The 26,188-nt window shown below is 40.8% G+C and overlaps 1 protein-coding gene across 2 annotated transcripts in view; it reads right to left on the bottom strand.

Moving 5' to 3' along the window:
• The window catches only part of LOC126185143 (solute carrier family 41 member 1-like), a 560,408-nt gene that overhangs the window by 16,025 nt on the left and 518,195 nt on the right, over positions 1-26,188 (bottom strand). The window lies entirely within an intron of this gene.

A 26,188-nucleotide genomic window follows, 5' to 3' on the forward strand; every position in this document is an offset into this window, starting at 1 on the left:
TGACATTTACATGTACATAAACCAATGTTCAGACAAAGTTGATACTTGAAATAAGTACAGTAACTGAGTAATTTTGTAAAAGGAAAAAAAATGGACAAATATAAAATTAATAACTGTTTCATCAAATGGGATAGTGGCTGTTCCTGAGCCAAGAGGTCGTGCCTGGAGCAGCAACAGTTTGCTTTATTTACAGTATTTGGTTTAATTCCTGTTTTCATGTACTTCTGTGAAGAAGTGAATAGTAACCTGTTTATTGTACCGTGGAGACTATTGTTTACTAACTTACTCCAAGTTCCTTTTTTGTGCAGATTTTTAGTGCATTAGCTTTGTGTTAGCCAACTTTAGAAGCAGTGTAAACTAGAAGTAGCATAGCAGCAGAACTTACAATGCACCAAATGACTCCTTGGGTTAGTGTTACATTATGTATGATGTAGATGAAAACTGATTAAAGATGGATAGGGTTTGTGCCTGTTGTGTACAGATGAAGTAGGAATTGGTCACTGTCCGTAAACAGATGGAATGTGTGTTCGCCCCAGTTCACATGCTTCAGGCTGCTGCCCTAAGCTGCAGTGCTGTTGGGGCACCCGAGATGAATGCTTTGACACCTCTGGAGCCTACAGCGCCACCTGGGCTCCCTGATGCTGCTGCACCTTCCGATTTGCATGTCCCAACCAGTCAAGACTTCCCTGATGGTTAGTGGCGAATGGTGGGGCCGTGAATCTCTGGATGGAAAGAGAAAGAGGGTACCGGCTGCACGGATGTTCCCTTATGCCTAAAAAACACATTTGAAGTATTGCCCACTGCTGAAAGTATGCCTGAGCCAGCATGGGATGCATCACCTGTTGGGACTGTGGCCAATCTTCCTGGGAGATCCTGATTAGCGAATAAGATGGCATTGCTTGTCATTGGCAGCTTCAATGTTAGGTGGATGACTGAGCCACTGAAGGAAACAGTGGGCAGGTCAGGAAAGAAGGCTAGTGTCCACTTTGTTTTCATGCAGTGGGAGTCTCATCTGAGATTTGAAGGTGGCCCTGCTGGCTGTGACTGAGTGCACACGGCTGCAAATCGTAGCTCATATCGGCATGAATAATGCCTACCACTAGGGTTCAGAGGCCATTCTCGATTCCCTACTGGCAAGAGGCTGATTTGGTGAAGATAGCTAGCCTCACTTGTGGGGTAGAAGAAGAGTAACATTTTGTAGCATCAATCACAGAACCAATAGCAGTCCTCTGATTTAGGGCCAACTGGAAAGCTTAAACCTGAGGATCAGACAATTGTGTCATGATCTTGGTTTCAGATTTCTCAACCTCTTCTATCAGGTAGGGATTTGTAGGACTATTTCTTAATAGATCAGGCATGAATATATACAGAATGTGGGTACTAAGCTACTGTAGTACACATGGGATGCACATGAGGGTTTTCAGGATAGATAAATCCCTCCACAGGCCCAAAAAGATGTATTCCAATTCCAGACAAGGTAGCATTCATCATAAAAGATCGGAGAAATAAAATGTTAATGCAGTAATAGTAAACTATAGAAGCATCTACAGAAACGTCCCAGAACTAGTCTGACTTATAAACAGTAACAATGAACACATAGTACTAAGTACAGAAAGCTGGCTGAAACCAGATGTTAACAGGAATGAAATTCTAGTATGTGTATTGCATAGGTTGGTTGAACACTGGTGGTGGAGGCATGCTTATATAATTAAAATTATGATAATATCTAGTGAGATTAGCACAGATTCTGAAATGATTTGGGTTAAGCCTGGGAGACTGACATGATTAGAGTGGGTAGTACGGACAGGGAATTGTGTGAAATTGTTCTAAGTGCCACATCCAAAAATTACCTTGCCCTATTAATCACAGAACTGATGCTTGAAACAAGCATCTTAGACCTGCCGATAACAAACAGATCCTAAAATTTTGACAGTCAGCTTACAACAAAAATTTTGACAGTCAGCTTACAACAGAGAATCTTTGATCAAAAAAAATATTACACCATCACTGAATATGGCCATAAATAGTAACACAAAGAAAGCCAGGAAAATCTCTGTTTAGCAAGAGCAACAAGAAACAGATTTCAGATTACCTGACAGGTCAACATGAAAATTTCATCCCAAGCACTGACAATATTAAGCATCAATGGACAAAGTTCAGGAACACTGTACAATAAAAAGTAAAGTAAAAATATATATCAGAATGTGATTACATTTGTTTTTACAGCCTGAAGCCTGGAAACTTTATTTCTTTGATAAATGACAATCACAGTTAAAAATATCTGTACAGTGGATCCTCGCTTAATAAGCACCTCCAATACCACGCAATTTGCATAATGAGCAAAGCAAATTGTAAAAAAAAATGACTCGCTTAACAAGCGATTTTTCATATAACGAGTGACAACGATCTAGTGTGATGCCACCAGCTGTTTGCAGAGGAAATGTTCAACAATATGAACACCTTTCATTGTCGGCAGTGGCAGATGAACAATTTCTTTAGTATGTACAAAGCCTGGGTTTAGCGCTCACTCTGCTAGCAGCTTGTGAACACAAATTTTTCTAAACGTATGTTCACAAAGTGTTTTTTTTTGTATAAATTTTAATAACCTTCACAGAAATGTCCCCGAAGATAAAGCTGCAAGAAAATAACCATAAAAGAAAGCAAATGACCTTAGAAATGAAAGGTAAAATCATTAAAAACGTGAACGTGGTATGAGTGTTGCTGATTTAGCATGCACATGCAATCTGTAAGATCAAAGACAAGATTAAGGAGATAGATGCTTCAAAGGGAGTAACAAGAGTATCTAAACAACAGTTTTGTACTCAGAATGATGTCGAAAGGTTGCTCCTTACTGGATAAATGAAAAGCAATTGCAAGGCGACACTATTAAGGAGAGCATCATTTGTGAGAAGGTAAGAGTGATTTTCACTGATCCTGTTAAGAAGACACCAGGATCATCAATGGCCGATGAAGTGTTTAAGGGAAGCTGTGGGTGGTTAATGACGTTTAAGAGAAGAACCAGCATACACAGCATTGTGAGTCATGGCAACACAGCTAGCTCCAGTACAAAGGCAACAGAGAGCTTCATCAGCATTTCAAAATATTATTAGATTCTGAGGGTCATCTGCCATAACAGGTTTTTAATTGTGACAAGACGGGTCTATGCTCGAAAAAGTTGCCAAAGCATATCTTTATAACAGCAGAGGACAACGCACTGCCCAGTCACAAGCCAATGAAAGACCATCTCACACTGCTACTCTGTGCCAATTCTAGTGGTGATTTGAAATTAAACTCCTGCTTGTTTACCATTCAGAAACTCCACGAGCCTTCAAGAAGTGTAAAGTCCACAATAGCAGGTTAAATGTGATGTGGAGGTCCAACAACAAGTCTTGGGTGGGCTGGCCGGAGTGGCCGAGCGGTTAAAGGCGCTACAGTCTGGAACCGCACGACCGCTACGGTCGCAGGTTCGAATCCTGCGATGGGCATGGATGTGTGTGATGTCCTTAGGTTAGTTCAGTTTAAGTAGTTCTAAGTTCTAGGGGACTTATGACCACAGCAGTTGAGTCCCATAGTGCTCAGAGCCATTTGAACCATTTTTGAAGTCTTGGGTGACACGTTATCGTTTTTGAGATACGATCAATGAAATGTTTGGTCCTTTGGTGAAAAAATATTTGTCCAAGATGAATCTGCCACTCCATGTCTTGCTTGTTATGGACAATGCTGCTGTCCATTCTCCAGGCCTACAAGACCATCTCCTTGAAGAATTTACAATTTCTGAAACCCATCATCACTCCGTTTCTCCAGCCTTTGGACAAACAGATCATTTCTAACTTTAAGGTGCTCTACACTAGATCATTGCTTTGAGTTGACCATAGCTACCAATCTCACTCTCCGAGAGTTTTGGAAATATCACTTCAACATTGTTGCCTGTGTCAAGATGATTGAAAAGGCGGGGGAAGGAGTTGCCAAGAGCATTCTCACTTTAGCTTGGAAAAAGCTTTGGCCAGAGTGTGTTGTCGACTGTGACTGAGGCATTTGAGTCAGTACCTTTGGAACCTGTAGTCAATGAGATTGAGTCTTTGGCCAAGTGCATGGCACTAGAAGTGGATAACAATTATATTGATGAGCTTGTGGAAGATCACAGCCAAGAAATGACCACTGAAGGGCTTATGGAGTTGCAGTGAGTTTCACAGCAGGACATTCTGGAGAGGAGTTGTTCAAAGGAGGAGGAGGAGGAGGAGGAGAGGAGGAGGAGGAGGAGGATGTGGTTGTAACAGCAAAGCAGCAATCTTCTGGTGCGAATACGAGACATGCTGAAAGCATGGGAATTGGTTGCATCGTACACTTAAAATCATCACCCCAATAAAACAGTGGCTACATGCACTATAAAATTTATTTGATGATAATGTTGGGTCGCATTTTTCGCTAAGTGTTGAAGCATTGGCAGAAACATATGACAATAGATAGCTAAAAAGGAATTAGTTATGTATCATGAATAACAAAATACATAATTCTATATGCATAATTTTCTTTGAATAAATGGCATGAGTAAGTTAAAACTTAGTACATTTCCTGCATGGTGTGCATTATCGTATTTTACATTAATTTAGATGTGATAAATTGTTTCGCTTAACAATTGTTTCAAACTATGAGTGAGATTCTCGAACGAATTATTCTCACTATGTGAGGTTCCACTGTATAGGCAGAAATGAAGATTTATCAATACCTAGGAATTCTGCCAACCAACTGCAACCGCAAACATCAGAGGTAAGAATTTTGTTACATTTCCATTTCTTTAAGTGGCACTGTTAGATGTAGAAAGTCACCCTGTCACAATCTTCTGATTAGTTTCCCTGAATTCTCACATGTCCTGATCCCCAACCTTTGTAGGTGGAGAAAGATGTTCTGGATGTTCCATGCTATTTTATCTGCAGTACATACTGAAGAGCACTCTAGTCTGAATGGATTAGGTATTTTTCAGGATAAAAATGAGTGATTTTGCGCCCGCCCTTAAGATCATGTCAGACTTCTGATCAAATGGCAAATTTATTTTGGGAACAGATCTTGGGGACTCACTCAAAGCACAATATAGATTAGTGAAGAAAATCCACTACTTACACTCTTCTGTGAATACTGCCATACTTTTTCCCATTTTTTCTTTTTATTTTCATAAAATATAAATTTAAAAACATATGCAGGTGTATAAACTCTCCAGTAGTTTGGAGGGGAGGGGATTCTGGGTGTCTTCAGTAACCAGGGCATTCAGATTGTGGATGAGTATCTTCCGAACACGCAATGAGAGTAGGTGAGTTTCCAGACCTGGAGACAGTTTACCAATCATTCCAAGATCTTTCCTACACAGCTTGTTAGGGCAATACTTCCTTAATTATTGGGGAATATTTGGTTTTTCACCAGTTTGAAGCTCAAGGACCAAATCTGCTTCCCTCAACGATTTGCGAAATTATTCTGCCTCTCATATTTGAATAAAAGTGATAGGAAGGTTACCAATGATTTATTTTTAAGGTTCCATAAATTGTACTGGAAATGGTCATGACCTAGAACAGTATAACAAGCATCAGTCAGTGCTAAATTGAAGTCCCACCTACAGGAGGAGTAGTTATAGGATTCCATCCTCATTCATTTACCACCAGCTTGTGCATTCACATGTAATGTAATCCACTGTGCTTTCCGGTGTGATGCAGTTTAATTGCTGCATGCAATACTGGTGTTTTGGCATACAAGTACATGACCACATCCATAAACCCTAAATGAGGACGCACATTAGCCAGCACTAACCATAAAGTCTATACACAGTTTGATGTGGCATCATTGTTTCACTCATGAAAATATACCAGCCATTAGCATCAGGTGCAGGTAATTAGGTGCAGTAGCTAGCTAGTGTACTACACGACACTCCAGTCTACATCTACATCCATACTCTGCAAGCCACCCGACGGTGTATGGCGGAGGGTACTTTGAGTACCTCTATCGGTTCTCCCTTCTATTCCAGTCTCGTATTGTTCATGGAAAGAAAGATTGTCAGTATGCCTCTGTGTGGGCTCTAATCTCTCTGATTTTATCCTCATGGTCTCTTCGTGAGATATATATAGGAGGGAGCAATATACTGCTTGACTCCTCGGTGAAGGTATGTTCTCGAAACTTCAACAAAAGCCCGAATCGAGCTACTGAGGGTCTCTCCTGCAGAGTCTTCCACTGGAGTTTATCTATCATCTCCGTAACGCTTTCATGATTACTAAATGATCCTGTAACGAAGTGCGCTGCTCTCCGTTGGATCTTCTCTCTCTTCTATCAACCCTATCTGGTACAGATCCCACACCGGTAAGCAGTATTAAAGCAGTGGGCGAACAATTTTACTGTAACCTACTTCCTTTGTTTTTTGACTGCATTTCCTTAGGATTCTTCCAATGAATCAGTCTGGCATCTGCTTTACCGACGATCAACTTCATATGATCATTGCAGACATACAGACAGGTCCCACTTGGCAGTTAACCTGTGTAGCAGTGAGTATTTGCTAACTTAGCAAGAATGAATAGTGTAGGCACAAATTTTTTGAATATCACAGAATTTACACTTGTACTACAAAAAATGAAGGTTTGAGCAGAAGTCGAACCCTCACCTCTTACACACACATCTTACAAAGCTGAAACGCTAACCACTTGACCACCATGAACTCTAGCATACGGCACCTACGCACAGGTACATCAGTTACATAACAGATTCGCAAAACTTCTCTTGCGATTTTCTCAGAACTGCCACAGTAGTGCACCTCACTATTTGCACACTATGTTGTTTTAATGGCCTACTGAAAGGTGTACAGAGTTTGAAGTAAACCAGTCGTCCCAATGTCATGGCCTCCCCTTGTTTGATAGTCTCAACTCTAGAGCGAAATTAAAGTACAATTAGAATATTCTTTACTAGGTGACAGCGCATCCATTGTAACAATGAAACTCTTAGCAATAACAATGTCATGCTGTACCTGCAATGAATTTGAAATCTGAAAGCAGGGTCATTAATGAAATACAACACTTAGCACTGAAAGCACATTTATTAGGAACACCAATGTACATCCAGAACAGAACTGAACTCCTGGACAAAGAGTGCTACTATTTATACAAACACTGAGTATTCCAGAATATTCAAATTGTACATCGTAAGACATTTTTAGAACCTTCCAGAAATGATAAATATGAATAACAAATAATTGTTGATGCTTTAATTTTAACTGGTAACCCTAACCACGCCAGTCAGATATGCTAACCAAGACACCACACTGTATGCAGCACAACTCACAACACTGGTCCATCTCCTGGATAAACAGCAACCCACTGTTTCAGAAGCTCTCATTAGAGCACCCTACATCTATATCTTGTCAACAGTCCTGCCACAGTGTCAGTATGAAGTTTAGTCTTGGCATTATCATACAATACTAGAACTGGAGGTGATGTTAGCATCTTCTTAGGGACAAGTCAAGATGATCTTACATTTCATTCCAGGAAAATTTGGCATCTCCCTCCAGTAGTTTTTGCAAGGGATGTGCCTCATTACATAAGTCCTTAACAAATGACTGGGGCCACAAGCACATGGAAAGAAAACTTCTCACATCATGATTGTGCCAAGGAGTTGGAAATGTGTCTGGTCTTATTTTCTCTGGGTTGGGATAGACTCCATTGTTGTTAGCTAGGTGCCCCAACATTTTCATTTCTTGGATGACGAAGCAGCACTGTTTCACATTCAGTCGAAGAGCTACAGTTTTAAATACACTACAACATGTTTGTCAGGGAGCTTAGGTGTTCTTCAAAAAACGATGTCATCCAGAAAGCAAAGACATGTTGCCCATCTATGTTCCTTATAGTGGAGCAGCACTAAAGAGCAGAGCAGAGCAGCATGTTGGGCAGCTGCTGCAGGTCTGCTTCGCACTCAACTATACTGGGGCAGGGAGAGGCGCAGCAGCATGCAGGCTTGCCTCACTGCGTGGATGGCAAACGTGCAAGCTGACTGATCCACAGTTTTTCTCAAACTATTTTAAAGAAGCTACCTGGTAAAAAGTTTGGTTCTTGTGCATCTCATCTCATAGATTTATTTCTCAGCTTCATAAAGAACTGCTTATCATTTTGTTAATTACTATAGTTATTGCAATATTTCAAAATTAAATAACTTGCAACAAGAAAGTCAAATAGTTTTCATGTAAAATAGAGGTTGCTATGAATTTGTGTTTGGTGCATGTTAGGTCACATCTTTCTGTACACCAAACGTAGTTAACATACAGGGTGTCCCAGTCAAACCTCCCTGATTTCAAAGACCTGGGGAAAAAAACCACAGTAGATATGACAATGAAAAATGCACCACATTGCAAAGCATCTCAAAGAATTTATTTATTTTTCATCAATACACCTCTACATGTGAACCATTTGTAGCACGAAGAATATAGATTCTATATGCAATTTCTTGCCAAGTTATTTGTAACATTTCCTCTGTTATTGTTGCAATCGCATTAGTGATACAATATCGCAATGTAGGAATATCGTCCACTTTGTTCGCATACCCGTAGTCCTTCACGAATCCCCACATGATGAAATCAAGTGGCGTAATGTCGGGTGAACGTGGTGGCCAGGCAATAGGTCCTCCACGTCCGATCCAATCATTGGGAAATTTCCTATCCAGGAACTTGCAAACAGCCTGGTTACCAATGCGGCGGAACTCCATCTTGTTGAAAAATGATGTTGAATTGCAAGTATTGTATCTGAGGGTACACAAACTGCTCCAACATGTCCAGATACACTGACCATTCTCTGTTTGTTCCACAAAAAACAACAGTCCAACCACCCTGTTGTGCATTAGCCCACACGAGACATTTAGTTTAGGGCTATCACAAACCTGTTCAATGACAACAAGCGGATTTTGCAAGCCCCAAATCCAAACATTATGCCTACTAAACCTTCCTGATACATGAAAGGTTGCCTCATCTGAATTAAACATCTTTCCAGGAAGCTGGCATCCACATCAATATGCTGCAGCATATCGGCAGCAAATTGTTGTCGGCGTGGTTTCTCGTTTGGCGTCAGATGTTGCAGAATGTGCACTTTGTAAGCACACATATGAAGACGCTGGTGAACTAAATGATGCAATGTTGATCGAGGTACATCAAGTTGTCTACATGCTTGACAAATTTACTTATGTGGGCTTCTGAGAAACGTTTGTCTGATGTCCTCCACTGTCTCTTCTGAAACTCCATAACATGCATCATCACCAGAATGTTTCAGAACACTTCCTGTGGCCAGAAACTTCCTATACCATTCCTTAATTGTATTCACATCAGGTGGATCACATTCACAAACACAACAATTTCTTTGCACAGTTATCGGCGATTTTGTTTCCGCAAACTACACTACTGCTTGCGTGCGCTGCTGTGGAGTCACCATTTTCACTTCATGCGACCATGCTGCAGCCTGACGACGATACTTGGCACTTCTGACAAGGGGAATATAAATTTTTTGAGATGCTCTACAATGTGGTGCATTTCTCATTGTCGTATCTACTGTGGTTTTTCTCTCCTGGGTCCTCGAAATCAGGGAGGTTTGAGTGGAGCACCCTGTATTGTACTATTCTTTAAACTTGAGTTGGGATCTATAACTCATTCCATTCTCGAGAAAAAGGACCGTATATAGTGCACTGTGTTCCGCTCGCATGCCCAAATGACACAGTGAGAATGAAATATTTGTAACACCATTGTATCTCATTAATTATTTGGGCAAATAATAGCGCACAAAGATGGGAGTATGTTGCCATATGGTTACTGTGCGAAACCCCAGTATACAAATTATTACAGTTTTTTTCAATGGAATAATTGATTTTTAAGGGTCATCAACAGCTGGTGAAACCAGAATTGTTACAGGTGCCTGGAAACCAGAAGCAGTTTCCGAGAATGGCTGTAACATTCTCGGTAGGATTCACAACCACTGTAAGAATTGTGGGGTCAGCCACAAAAGTGTTGTGGGATTGCTTCTAGCCACGTCACATGAGTGTGTCTTTGGAAGATGACTTTCCAAATACAGAAAATGATTTAAGGAACTTTCCAAATGCAGTTGGTGAGGTTGGCAGAAAACACATTTGTCTAAAATGCAAAGAAAATTCTGGTACATTGTCTTATAAACATTTTCACTCAATCGTACTACAAGCAGGTGCACATACTCATGGGTAATTCATTATAATCAATGTTGGAGAATATAGAAAGGAAAGCGAATGTGATAGATTTAATTATTCTACTGTATCTCGCCTGATGCAAGAAGGGGAGTTTAATATACCAGCAGACTCTCCACTACCGAAGACATCAGTTGTATTGTCTTTAGTATTCACTGGTGATGATGCATAGCCATTGTTGAGGCACTTTATCCTATCATACGGACAATAGGTTTTAGATCCAGGGAAAGAATATTTCAACAAACACCCTCCCAGACCATGGCAATTAACTGATGCGTTTTTGGAATAATAAGCACTAAGTGGAGCACATTTTTTAAGCCAACAGAAGCTTCACCACAATTTGCTGGCAATACTGAAAAATGCACATTTTTTCCTTAACACTGGCACTGACCTAGAAGGATCCCTGAATGGCGATGAGCAACACACAGTAGAAATCTGGTGTTCTATGCAGCGCACTTATCAGAAAAGACAAAACTTAACAGAGCTTCAAATGAAGCTGTCCAACAGAGATAATTTTGAAAACTTTTCCTCAAATGATAAAACATGATTTTCTTGTGTTATCAGTTATACAACTTCAACTTAATTACCACCTCTTGTTTTAAAACAATGAAATAAATAAGACGTGAAGGAAATGTATTCTGTACTTTTCAAGAAGATATTTTTGCCATTTGACTTATATAACTTCTTCATTTCACAATCTAGATTTTGGCCTTAGGTCATTTTCAAATGTTGTGTCAAAAATCGTCAGACTTGTTACTTCAGAAATACATATCACGTTATATATATAAACCAGTTGTCTTGTAAGTAAGTAAGTAAGTAAGTAAGTAAGTAAGTATGAGAACATATCTGCTATACATAAAAGGGCTGGAAACTTACACGTCTGGCAAATATAGTGAAGCTGTGATGTAAATTAGACATCCAAAACATGGGTGTAAGCTTCATTTCATCTGTATTGATGTTTAGATATAGTGAAATGAAGTTTACACCTGTGTTTTGAACAAGTAATTTACATCAGGGCTTTACTACACTTGCCAGAAATGCAAATTTACAGCCCTTTTATGTTTCACTGGTATGTCCAGAGTTACTTAAGAGATAACTGGTTTACACATTACAAACTGATATGCATTTTTCAACTATAACTTATGTTTCACACAAGTTGGACCATTTTTGACGCTGACACTTGAAAATGGCCTAAGGCCAAAATCTAAATAGTTAAATAAACACATTATATACAGTCAAATGGCAGATATATCTTTTCAAAAATTTTACATGCCTGTGGCTCCAGAAAAAAAAAGAAAAAAGGTCATCTGTTCTGTACTTGTCTGTAATTCTGCTGCCACTTTATCAGCTAACTTGTCCAAATGAATCAGTTGTGATGATAGTTGTTTCTCCAGTCCCATAAAGGGCAAAAGAGCACTATGTAAAAACAGCTGCTACCAAGGCTTTTTCTGACGCAATTTTCCCAACAGTACAACAAGAGAGACAAGCGCCAGCAAACAGTACTGACTCTGCTACCCATTGCAACAGCCAACTGCAGCTGGAGTCTGCCAAACGCTATGGTCACTGCTCTCAGAAACAAACATATTTGATTTGCTCAGCACCGCTCTGTATCGCTTTGCTTCCAGCCATCCTGCTTGCAGGGCCATTACAATTACACACACTGACCAACATCGGTGCTCCTTCAGTTGCTTCATCTGCTCACTGCATTGCACTTCTCTGGTCATGCTGTGCTGCTGCACTATAACAGCAGCCTAAGGTATCTAAGCACGTTGTGCATCACACATTCAAAGGTAGAAAGGTGGCTGCAATATTACGCAGTTCAAGCGACATGACTTTGCACTCATAGAGGCTGTCAAGAGTTATGAAGGCAGTATTTTCCTGACCAACCTCGTCAATACTGTGATTTGACAGTAGCCTGTCTGCATGTCCACGATTGAGAAACACTATGCTCCTTTCAAGTAATCTTGGGTGTCAACAATGCGTGGCAGTCTGTAGACACTTTTCTTCATTGGTGTGTAGTCACTGGAATTTGATGCAGAAAACACCAAGTGCCATCCTCCTCCTCCACAAGGACCACAGGAGAGGACCAAGTACTTTTTGAAGGTTCAATGATGTCATCCTGCAGCATCTCCTCCCTTCCTCCTGAATTATGCACCTTCACCAAGCAACTTTCTATACAAACACTGGTCAATGGGTTGTGGTACAGTGATTTACCACTAGCCACTTGGTCTCTCTTTTCTCCACTCTGGATCTGAAAGCACCCTAAAATTGTTGAACAACAGCTAATAGTCAGCAACCCTGTTTCTCAGTTAAGTGAGATTGTACTGGTAGATTGAGCACTGTCTGTAGCTGTAGTGGACCATGATTCTTCACTGATGTCACTAACCAGCTCATCCTGGACTGGGCCAGCTGTTCCCATGCACATACCTTGAGGGATGAATTGTGGCTGTTCATGACAATTAGTGATCCACATTCTCCTTTACCATTTGTAATGCTTATGATCAATGAGATGATGTCAATGAGATTTTCTGACAGCTAGGTAACTGTTGCCCACACAGTATTTTCATCTCCTGTAGCCTCACCTCCAAAGATTATTGCCTTGCATAGTTTTCCCGAATTTGGTGGCTAGGCGACTGGAAATGGCTAAGGCATATAGGGTAACAACCTCTTCCAGAGTACGGTGGCAGGCTTTCTTTCCACAGGTCAACTATAACAGCCTGCAGTTGACCAGCATGAAGAGAACTGGACATTTCTGGCTGCCATATGTTGTTGTATCTCTTCTTTCACTACCTGGCATACGAAAGAGGTGATGGCATGGTGATCTCCCACTCCCACAGTGGCACAAGGGCACAGGGACCACATTCAGCAGTTGATTACATCTTTTTCACACAACTATGTTCCTGTTGTTTCTTCAATGTGCTGGCGCAACTTTATGAAACCTTCTGTTGAGCACCCCTTACCAGAAGAGCCAGTACATGTGTGCTGTGACTCCTTTCAGAAGGAGTGAGAGTCTTTTGGCTTCTGTCAGATTTGGATTAACGATGTGGCATAGGGCCAAAACATGGTGTCAGGCCCTGTTGATCAATTGTTGTTCTGCTAAGCAGACTAGCTGCTGATTGTTCTAAAACGTTTTCTTCAGTTCGGCTTGGAATTTGTTCCAGACAATGAGCTTATCTTTGTTGTTCTCGTATCACTGTTGGATTGTGCTGTCCAAGTACACTGTTGACAGACATATCATTTAATCATTTCACCCCACACGTTATATTTGTTGACTCTATCAAATCCTTTCAGCCATTTAGTTGGGTCCTGACCAGCATGTCTGGAGAACACTGATGGACACCTAATAGGCAGCTGACTTGCTGCTGCTGCTTTGGAAGCATTTAATTTCCTGAATAAAAAGATGTTGAAAATGATGTACTGCTTGTATTTCGGTTCCAGTCTATGATGGTGATACAGGGTGTTTCAAAAATGACCGGTATATTTGAAACGGCAATAAAAACTAAACGAGCAGCGATAGAAATACACCGTTTGTTGCAATATGCTTGGGACAACAGTACATTTTCAGGCGGACAAACTTTCGAAATTACAGTAGTTACAATTTTCAACAACAGATGGCGCAGCAAGTGATGGGAAAGATATAGAAGACAACGCAGTCTGTGGGTGCGCCATTCTGTACGTCGTCTTTCTGCTGTAAGCGTGTGCTGTTCACAACGTGCAAGTGTGCTGTAGACAACATAGTTTATTCCTTAGAACAGAGGATTTTTCTGGTGTTGGAATTCCACCGCCTAGAACACAGTGTTGTTGCAACAAGACAAAGTTTTCAACGGAGGTTTAATGTAACCAAAGGACCGAAAAGCGATACAATAAAGGATCTGTTTGAAAAATTTCAACAGACTGGGAACGTGACGGATGAACGTGCTGGAAAGGTAGGGCGACCGCGTACGGCAACCACAGAGGGCAACGCGCAGCTAGTGCAGCAGATGATCCAACAGCGGCCTCGGGTTTCCGTTCGCCATGTTGCAGCTGCGGTCCAAATGACGCCAACGTCCACGTATCGTCTCACGCGCCTGAGTTTACACCTCTATCCATACAAAATTCAAACGCGGCAACCCCTCAGCGCCGCTACCATTGCTGCACGAGAGACATTCGCTAACGATATAGTGCACAGGATTGATGACGGCGATATGCATGTGGGCAGCATTTGGTTTACTGACGAAGCTTATTTTTACCTGGACGGCTTCATCAATAAACAGAACTGGCGCATATGGGGAACCGAAAAGCCCTATGTTGCAGTCCCATCGTCCCTGCATCCTCAAAAAATTACTGGTCTGGGCCGCCATTTCTTCCAAAGGAATCATTGGCCCATTTTCCAGATCCGAAACGATTACTGCATCTCGCTATCTGGACATTCTTCGTGAATTTGTGGTGGTACAAACTGCCTTAGACGACACTGCGAACACCTCGTGGTTTATGCAAGATGGTGCCCGGCCACATCGCACAGCCGACGTCTTTAATTTCCTGAATGAATATTTCGATGATCGTGTGATTGCTTTGGGCTATCCGAAACATACAGGAGGCGACGTGGATTGGCCTCCCTATTCGCCAGACATGAACCCCTGTGACTTCTTTCTGTGGGGACACTTGAAAGACCAGGTGTACCGCCAGAATCCAGAAACAATTGAACAGCTGAAGCAGTACATCTCATCTGCATGTGAAGCCATTCCGCCAGACACGTTGTCAAAGGTTTCGGGTAATTTCATTCAGAGACTACGCCATATTATTGCTACGCATGGTGGATATGTGGAAAATATCGTACTATAGTGTTTCCCAGACTGCAGCGCCATCTGTTGTTGAAAATTGTAACTACTGTAATTTCGAAAGCTTGTCTGCCTGAAAATGTACTGTTGTTCCAAGCATATTGCAACAAACGGTGTATTTCTATCGCTGCTCGTTTAGTTTTTATTGCCGTTTCAAATATACCGGTCATTTTTGAAACACCTTGTAGCTTTTATGTTGCCTAATGGGAACCACACGGGGTCATCATCAATGAAGTCCAACACTTGTACTGAAAATACGATTATTACCGGCACCAATGTACAAGCAGAAGAGAACTGAATTCATGGACGGAGAGTGCTGCTGTTCATAAATACATTGAATATTCCAGAATATACAAACACCGAATACTTCAGAATATACAAATAAAAGAAATTTTACGAACATTCCAGAAATGATAAATAGTAAACAACAAATAGTTAATGGTGGATGGGTTTGATCTGGCAACCTGAAGCTTGAAAGTCACCAACGCTAAATACTGTGCTTCACTGCATGCAGCACAGCTCGCAGCAATATTGCTACATGCACATTTGCACTTGGGTCAGGGGCAGCTGTCCATCTAGTGCAAAAATGACAGCACACAAATGGGAAACTAGTGATATCATGAGTATTAACCCCCTCTCTCTCTCTCTCTCTCTCTCTCTCTCTCTCTCTCTCTCTCTCTCTCTCTCTCTCTGAGCACAATCTTACACTCAGCTGCCTTCTTAACTGCTCACCACTGTAGTAGTTGGCGTCAGGCCTTTGTTATGAACACAGTATAACATCTGAGATCTACTCATTACAGACCACTGAAAGACTAGTGCAGTTCCATCTTGAAATGATTTGTGACCATCCTGTTTCCTATCATCCAACAGTATACAGCCCACAGATCTCTATACATGTCGCTTGCAGCTACTATAACAATTTTCATTTATAAAGATACCATGCAAGAACAGTGAGTCTTCAAAAATTCCCAATTTTCCATGTCATTTTCTGCTTTTTCTGGGCTCATATTTTTGCTTAGTCCTTAACAAATTTTAATCAGTTTTATGACAAACGCTACAAATTTTTTCAATGTACAGGAATATGATGGGGACTATACTCCAATTTAAAAAGTCTTTAAAATGAATGTGGTTTATTTTAAGCAAGAAATGAGCATGCCAGCATCTGGCAACAGAATTAAGTCTCAAAAGTAAAATGAACTAAAAGTTACAGGAAAATTAGAATGAGATTAGGTTGCAAAGGAAGCAAAACATTATTAATAAAACATTTCTGTTAGAAACAAAGAGCTGCTGGAAGCGCACACTGACAAAAACTGTGGTATCAACAACATCTATGTGAACTGCACTGGCAACTTGCTCGAAGCTACCTGAGAGATGGCACTCCATTGCGCCACTGGTGTGAGCTCGCTATCCATCACCTGCTGTTCTCAGTTACACACAAGAGGACGCTAAGATGACATGATCTCTATTAGTCAAGATGGATCTCTATTAGTCAAGATGGCCAAGGGATTTGTATCTTGAGGTTGGCTCCATGTTCAAACAGTGTTTTGATGTAGAAGTAAGGTACCTGCATCCACAGGTAATGGATGTGTCACTTATCCAAGTGTGCATTTTCTCAATGAGAGAAAAATGTAAATAGCACAGAGTGTCTCTTGAAGCTTTAGAAGTTTTATGTACGATCCATCACCACCTGCATTGACAGATCATCGCTCTGCCGTTGGTGCATGGGTGTTTGTGCGCGTCAGCTGAGGAAGGCATATGGACCACACTTGCTGTGTTGGGGGCCCGCTGCTTGATGCCAGCTGCTTTATAATCCCAACCAGCCATGGCCAGTGCAAGGTAAGTCGCATGCAACATGTATTCTGCTGCTTCTGGTGACTCAGTGGAAAACAATGTAAGCAAACCAGCTTTGCAGCTGAATGTGGAGAGGCCGTGCATCACAGTGTATTTGACATCAAACAAGCAAGCAGATTTAGTCGGAATAGCTATCCTGAAAGGAACGATGACAACTGACATAACTAATTCAAACTATAAGGCTTAAAGGAAAACAGCAACAATTAGAGAAGCAGTGAATATACAAAAGTGGCAGAAAGATTTAATATTTACTGAAAACAAATTTTCTGAGCAAAAGATGACACACACAATGACAAGTGAATTAAAAGTGGAATTAAAGGAGAAAATATTGCAATGGGCAATAGAGCAGATGTTATGAATTGGGAGGTTGGAACAACTACAAAAGAAAAAGACAATTATACAGAAAATTCACAGAAAAAACAGAAAACATGCAAGTGTGGTGCCAATGATGTCACTTTGTAGAGGTGCAACCAACACAGCTACTGCAGCTAAAATCACAGCACCACAAACAATGCAACAAAACACTTTGTTCATAAAGTCAAGAACAAATGAAGAGGCAAGGATAGTGCAACAAAAACTAAAGACCTTAATAAACCCAACCAAAGAGGAAATTTGTAGAAGAAAGATCAAGCAAAGCAATAATGTAGTCATCCCGGAAACAGCTATACAAAGTGACATGGGAAAGATAATGAACAACAAAAAGGTGCATGAGAGACTGATGTGTGAACAGCCTAAGAAAAAGAGACCTTAATGATACACAATATACATGCAGAAACTTTATGATAAACTGACCAAGGAAAACTTCGAATGTGACTTTACAGCACGATTCAGGACAGGAACGTAAAGGAAAGTGCTCATCAAGTTGCTGACGTGACTGCTGAGATTAGACCAGCTCTCATGAAATGACAAGAAGTATGTCTTGGAATTCGTTCTCTGAATGACTGTCTATCAGTGAAGCAAATCACCACTGAGGAGGAGGAGGAGGAGGAGGAGGAGGAGGAGGAGGGGCACTGAAAGAGTGAGGAATTTCTGGCGAAAAGTGAGCAGGAAGTACAACAGAAAAGAGCATGCGACAAAAACTGAAGTAGAACACCATGCAACTATGAAAAAGCAGGAAAGAAGTTTTTGGTGAAAATTATGAACTATGTGGTATAACAGAAGCAAGGTCACAAGCAGATTTAGGAGTGACGTACGATACAGGTGATCAGGATCAAACTGGGCTGTTGTGCGTAAGAGTACGGACATCACACAACTTGAGGACAATACTGTGCTACATACAGAAGGAAAAGAAAATTTGCCAATGCAGGATATGAATCTGCTACAAAAACAGTATGAGACCCAGAGCCAGTTCATAAAGGAAACAAACATGTACAACATAGAAGTGAACAATAAAACACAGACTGGAAGCGATCCATAACAGATTTATGAAAGCATTGAGAACATGATGCAAATCACTAGGCTGGAAGAGCTGATGATGCTTACTACAGTATTAAGACATCTGGTAAGGAATATGCATCCAGAAGGGGAGTATATTACTTTTCCTGTACCTGATTTCATAGAGATTCCATCTCAAAATGAACAATTTGCAACAGAATTGAAAAAAACTGGAGAAGTTACTGAAACAGGTTTCTGCCAGAGGAAATGAATCATTACTCTTGGATATGTTGTACAGGCACATTGTGATGATGCATGGCTACATAGCATAGGATTACAGGTGAGAAGGCAAGGTTGTCAAATGCGTACCCATCATCCCTTATAGAGATAAATATAGGACAATTTAATGCCATGAGAGGGGTCGGTCAGCATATTGCATGAGGCTAGAATAGTGGCAGAAGAGTTGTAGTTAGATGTATTGTGCATCCAAGGACTGTATACTAAGGCATGAAAACCACCCAACATGTCATGTCAATAACTGCCTAGATAGTCACCCAAGGATAACATCCTGTGGCAGCAATAATAGTATTTAACAAGGCCATAGCAGTGACAACAATATCACAGTACTATTTAGAACACACAATCTGTGTGGAAACGTTAATCAGAAGGGAGAATTGCATCCTGGTTCCTACGTATTTTCAATTTAGATATGACACCAATGAGTATCTACTGAGACCAAAGGATATTAATTACCTAGGATGAATTAATCCTCTTGTGTACTCCACTGATGCAACTGCAGAGTCAGTAGTGTGGCATAGCTGCCTGATTGATAGCCATGGAAAATAGCTGTAAGAAGCCATTATGTAACACAACGTACAGGTACTGAAGGCACCTCACAATCTGCCTACCTATGAAGTGAGGGTTCGAGGAATGTCAAATATAAACATTACTTTAGCAAATATGGCCGCAGTCTGCCAAGTGAAACACTGGGAGGCTGAGAGTGGAATTATGTTGAGCGATCACAATATCATACACTCTACCATCACTTGAAGGAAAATCCAAGACATCACAGGATATGTGTGCACAATACCCAAATATAAAATCATGGGGGCTAACTGGGAAGAGTTAAGAAGGGTGTTTCACTATCCAAGAAGTCCATTTCTGGGTGATAATGTAGATGTTAAAGCACAAAAATTGACAGTGGCTACCTACATAGCAAAGGAGGCACTGATACCTGTCAGGAGAGGTAATTCTAGAGGAGTACCTTGTATATGGATTGAGGCACTACAGAAATTCAGATGTGAAATAAGAAGAGCCAGGAAGGGATACCGAACCCATGAAGGAGTCTCAAGGTTGCATAGAAACAGGTATGTTAAACAATGTTTTAGGGAAGAGTTGTGGGGAATAAAACTGGAATGATGGAAGCAATTTGTGGAGGCTAACTATGAAATTGATCCCTGGTGTGTACCACATAAAACAGTCTGCAAGGAAATACATTCACCAACTGTCTTATCCATGCTCAAAAGGAATAGCGAGACAGTAACACAGATTTGGGAAAAGTCAGCAGCCCCACTAATGGAAACAATTCTTGCTGATGGAGAAGGTGAAACAGATCTGTGTAGGTTATGAAAAAGGTTATGGGAAGAACAAACTAGTGTACCCCTTCACACAAGAAGAAATTAGGCAAGTAATTGTAAGACTGAAAAAGAAAACATTTCTAGGACCACATATGATCCCTGCCAAAGTAACACAAGCCCTTGGTGAGCAATTAAGACAGTTACTTGTGCGAACTGTATGAGTTGGTCTGGCAAGAAAGGGTCTGATGATACTCAAATCCTGCAGACCAATGTTGTCTTTTGAACATTCTCGGCATGGTATTTGAAAAATTATGCAAGAGGTTACAAGATCAATCTGCTACGTGGGATGAGCCGCCAACCAGTATGGCTTTATAAGAGGCAAGTCAACATAAGAGGTAGTTAATAGGGCAATTTTGCTAGTGACAGATATTCCTTCTAGGTACAATGACACTGCTGGCACTTTTGGTAACCTATGGTGTCTGACTTACTTTGGTTGCCTTATAGAGTTGGAGTGTCCAGAAGCACTGTACAGTTGCCTGAAATTATTGCCATGGGAGATATGCTTCTTTCACAGTCCCAGAAAAAGAAAATAACAAAGACTATTATGAAAGACTGCCCAAGGTATGTTATCCACAGTTTTGGCATGTAGCACTGGAGCCCATACTACACAAGTCACAAGACAGCAGTACCATCAGCAGATGGGTAGCATTTACAGATGATGTGCTATTTTTTTAAAGTGGTGAATCCATAAGGATTATAGAAGACACACTTAATACAGTGCTCCACGAACTTGAGGGGTGATGTAGAAGTATTAAACTGTCACAAGCACCTCACAAAACAATGTACCTCCTGCTGAGAGAACTTGGCTAGAAACTGTGAAATAAAAATAAATGACATAACGATTAGGAAAAGCAAAGTAATGAGATATCTAGGGATATTTCTAGACAAATGTCATAACTTTTTGCATCATATAGATGAAGCAGGCAGAAAAGATAGAAATGTGATGAATAAAATTATAACCACTGCAAATAGGCAATTCCAGCTTCCTTTGAAAACAATCACAGCATATGACCAATCTATATTAGCATCTTCCATAGGATATGGTACAAGTGTTTGGGCTCATTAATTGTAGATTGTGCAGCCAGTCTCAGTGACAAGAGTTCAATGAGGAGTACTACTAAGATTAATGGGAACCTACTGCAACATCCTGAATGATGCTTTGTTAGTAATTCTAGGAATATGCGCACTGGACTTTAATTATGAAATGGAAGTACAAAAGATGCTTGGAACTGAGGTCAATACCAAAAAGCTAATAAAAGATCGCATGTTACAAATGTGGCAAAACTAATAGGACACTGCAGGTACAGACAGGAGAACATACAAATTTCTCCCTAACATCAGGGAGAGACTAAAAATGAGATTTCTTGACCAGTCAAGTGGATTGATACATAACGTGACTGGTCATGGCCCATATGCTACATACCTATACCACATCAAAAGACACCTGAATGACAGCTACACCTGCAGCGACGTAGACACTCCAGAACACACACTGCAGGACTGCGCACTCCATGAAGATGAAGAGGGTAATGTTGCCAGGCATTAAGGATGTTGGATCCCAAAGCAGCACTAAGGAGCAAGTTGACCTGGCACACACTGGACAATACTGCAATTGCAATATCCAGGAAGGCCAAGGAAGACATCACAAGGCATGCCAACATACAGCCATCACAGCTAGACAACATACTGTATTTACTCGAATCTAAGCCGCACTTTTTTCCCGGTTTTTGTATTCCAAAAAACCGCCTGTGGCTTAGAATCGAGTGCAAAGTAAGCGGAAGTTCTGAAAACTGTTTGTAGGTGCCGCCAAAACTAATTTCTAATGATGATTAGTGTTTTAGGGCGCACAAAAAAAAGGAAGAAAGAAAGAAAGGTGGAAGACGAGTTTTTTTCTCTGCCCCAAGTTTCTGTATTGTTCATCTTCGAATGTAGCAGCATTTCAATGTACTACGAAAATCCGACTGGCAAGACCGTTGGGAAGTTGTCAATATTGCCAACTATACGTTCTGAATTTTTTCCTACCTGTGAGAAGAGATGGTTGCTAATAGGAACTTTTATGAATTGTGAATCACATGCAGTATTCTCTTCACCATAAGAATAATACGAATATAAACATTTTGCCATGTATTCTTTCGTGTTTGCTGCTCTCTCATTTAAATCCCATCTGCCTAATAAATTACGAAACTAGAGTGAGACAACAGCAAACGCGGAAGAATATACATATCATGTCATGTTTATATTCGTATTATTCTTATGCCTAATAGTGATAGAGTCAGAAATGAAGCAGGGCAATTGACTAGATTTTTAAATCTAAGATGACTAATTTCTGTGCAGAATGTAATGTAGTAAAGAGGTGTCTGCAAAGATTTTCAAACGGAGAAAAATTTTCGCTACACTCTCATTCAGAACAGCTATCATACACAGTCTCTTATTTGGTTCTTGTCGATCATTATCACAGAAAGCAGCAGTCTCTTGCCATTGTTTCGCTAATGAGGCGATTCCTCTCTTTTTTTTAAATTGTAAGCGGCGGTAGCGTGCACAAAAGCAAGCCATGCCGCGAGCGCCGACAGGCCGTAAACACTCATTATCAGAATGCAACAAACAATGCATGACACAGTACAGTAAAGCATTTTCAGCTGAGAGTGATGTAAACACATATAACAAAGAGAACGGCACATATCAGATCGAAGAAAAATAAGCAATAAATTCAAACCAGACGAAGCACATGAAAAAGGAAGGGTACCCGTATAAATACGGATGGAGCGCCTAACGCATAGCAATGGCTACCTGGTAAAGCTTAACTGCTAAGCTTACAACTCGAACCAAACTATTGTAGCTTTATCGTCATTCATTTGACCTAAATTGTCTCTCACATTACAGTGGACCAACTTTGTTTCGATTTGGAGGTGTGGCCTAAAACTTTTCTCTCCCCTTGAATTTCGAGTCTCAAATTTCAGGTGCAGCTTAGATTCAAGAATTTTTTTTTTCCTTGATTTCGAGTCATTTTTTAGGTGCGGCTTAGATTCGAGTGCAGCTTAGATTTGAGTAAATACGGTAGTCTGTAGATGGATAGAAGACAATGACACTGTTTCTCATGAATTTACATTGCCGTGGTGGAAGTGATCATGGAAGCGTGGACTTTAAGACATAACACTGATTGGTCAAATTGATCGTCATAGTGGAAACGCTGCTGGCGTGCTGCCTATGCCCGATGAATCTATCAGGCAATGGCTGCTGACAGGAGCATTATGAGGGCAGATCCAGCAGTGGAAACAACCATCCATAGGATCAGTTATTATTATCCATGAAAATGAGATTCATATGGCCTATTTTACCTGTTCAGATAATAGACTGTAATTGTGAAGAATAAATAAATAAATCACATGATCTCACTGTGTGCAACTCTGGCTGGCACACCTTTTTAACCACCCCAATTCAGAGCTCATCTCAGATACTGTGCATCTGTAGACATACCAAAATTAGAGTAGAAGACTGTAGTGAGGACAATTTATCAACGTAGCATGATGTTACAAAGCATTACTAATATTGGTTCTATCAAAAACATTAATTACTATCTTTGCATATAACTCAGCACCAAAGAACAACCCATGGCATTCAAAATCAAGTATAAATTAATTATTAAGTGTACATAGTATAAATGAAGTTATTAATGTGTCATTCTTCTTGTAGATGTCTGTGTTTATTCAACAACTCCACTGCCAACACAACAAAAACTAAGAGCCTTATCAACTTCAGCCTGAGCAGCCAGTCTCAAAAAAGGTGAGCTGGGCTCTCATTAACTCGTCGTTCAAAGACTCGTGCACTACTTGGTAGTGACTCCCAGGAATTCCAAAACTGACATTTGGTTTTATCTCCTCCTGTTCCTTCTTTACCCTTTTTACTTTCTTCACATACTTTCTAGCATCCATAAATATTTGTCAAGCTCTGAATGCCACCATTTTATTTTTCAAAACAACAGACAGAGAAAATCTTCTGTGGAAAAACAGAGGTACCTGCAACACTGTTGAAATCAGCTCAACGGGAGGGGAAGTTTTTAACTGTATTATATAAAGCTCTTAGAAACTGAACAAGGACCCACTCAGTGCTTGTACAACCCGTCTTACAGGCACCATGCACTGTGTGTAAGCCATGTTTCCTAAAATCCAAAAGCACAGGATCCTCTGTATTATCCTTGACTTTAAGCTTACTTTCTATTTTTCTTGGGAATGTGTTATTACCATCCATGGACACCTGAACAATTGCCTTTTCAGATTTACCTTAGATTGGGATTCACCTGGTTTGAATCTTTCAGCTAAATCTTTTGCAGTACTTTTTCCCACACCTGCTCACAACTTGTCCCAATGCATTCTGCTAGAGAGCCATCTGCTGGTTTTAGGTAACATTATTCAAACTCTCATCAAATCCAAGCACAGCCACATCACAAGCAGCAACAGTATCCTGAAGTTGGGTCAAAAATGGTCCCAGTCTGATGATTGTGTTACAGTTTGCGAGAGGACTTCAAAAAGCAAGTTACACAGTATTATGGCAGGCCACATAACTCACTGAATGCTGCACTACACTTCAAAGAGACATAGATACATGACACTACTTTTCAATGTAGCTACAAATCTCTGTAAACAATGGTTGGAAAGTTTTACCACTCATTCAATGCCTCCAGAATAGAAATTCTCTTTTGTCATGTAGCCATTTTAGAACTGCTATGGGAACATCCTCCTCAATGGAAAATCTCCTTCCCCCAGATGTTTTCTTGCATTCTGCCAAAAAGATAGAAACCGCATAGTGCAAGATCTGGACTTCCAGATCAGCATCACCAACGCCTGTGCATTCTTGGCCGAAATGTTGGCACCTTTACACTACAGCTGGATGCTACATTGCATTTTGTCAATACATGACCAGAATTTCATGGTGACTCAGTGTCCAACCAGTTTACTTCAACTTTGGAGTACACTTCCAGCTGTTGTACAATTTCACTCACACACTATGGTGCAAGTGTTACCCATGCTACTACACCAGAACTACGTTTGTGGGAAACACAGTACTCTCATCTGACAATGTATCACTCTTGCTGTGCAATAGTCTTCGCATGGAATAACATGCATAACTTATTTTATGACGTCTCTACATGTTTTTGAGTTTCGAAGCTGCATTTTGGAGGCATTGTCACTGTCTGGGAACATATTTGGTAAGATATTAACAAGGTTGCCAATGTTATGAGAAGACTGGTGTTTCACAGCAGTGCACAGACAAAAACAGATCTCTGCCTCCATCACAGCATCCCCCCGAGTATAATCAAATTGTCGGCCATCATCGAGAAGTTCATGCAATAGGTGCATGATGTGATGACCTCAAGGTAAGACCTGGGGTTGTTCAGACATACAGCTGCATGATGCACTCCCTGCTTGCACTGCAACAAGCTAAAAATATGCAGATACTAATTGGAAATACTATTTTTCTTCATTGAAATTGGTAACTATTTTCCAGAGCACTTAGTGAGTTAAGGGCAACACCAGGATTTTCCTTTTGATTACCGGAGTTTACAATCAGCCGAGTGTGTCCAGTGGCACTGCGGGGGCTATGTCTTTTGGAGCACCATTTGAGCCATGGCTGTTTGCAGTAATTGGCATGAATATGGGCACTGTCACCTCCCTAGCAGCCTCAAGTCCAGTGTGTGTCTTTCCCCTTGCATGACTGTACAAGCCTGCAAGTCCATACTGCTGAGGGAGTAGTTCATTTTACAGAATGTGTACCAGGCACTGAATTTTTCAGATGTGCACTCTGACCCACCAAAAGACTGGATCCTCAGTTCGATGAGGGTGGAATGTACACTTCCAGTTCTACGTCTGGACCCCAAGTTGACACATGTTTTAGAGAGGATCATGTCTAAACAAAACAGCAGAATGTGTCGAAGAGTTCACAAAGACAGAAAGCCTCTAAAAATCTCATGACCTGTCATATTTTCTTTCCTATGAGCAACCTCCACCCCACACACTCATCTCCAACCCTCCTTGACTGAGTGCAAAGTAAGACAATAAAATATTGTGTGCACGTAATTGAAATTACTTAACATCGACTACAATGCACAGCAGCATCAGAAATGTTAGCCAGTGAGCTCAGATCAGCTGGCCATGGTCTGGCTGGTCATTGCATTGGACTGAGTGAGGGAGAGTGTAGGGGATGTCACAACACTGGCAGTGGGTAGTTGCACAGCACCAAGCTCAGAATGAATGGCAAGTGTTGTGCTGCTGCACTGAACCAAGCAGAAAGCAAGCA

This window comes from Schistocerca cancellata, chromosome 4 (assembly GCF_023864275.1).
Source record: "Schistocerca cancellata isolate TAMUIC-IGC-003103 chromosome 4, iqSchCanc2.1, whole genome shotgun sequence".
In the NCBI taxonomy this organism is placed as follows: Eukaryota; Metazoa; Arthropoda; class Insecta; order Orthoptera; family Acrididae; genus Schistocerca; species Schistocerca cancellata.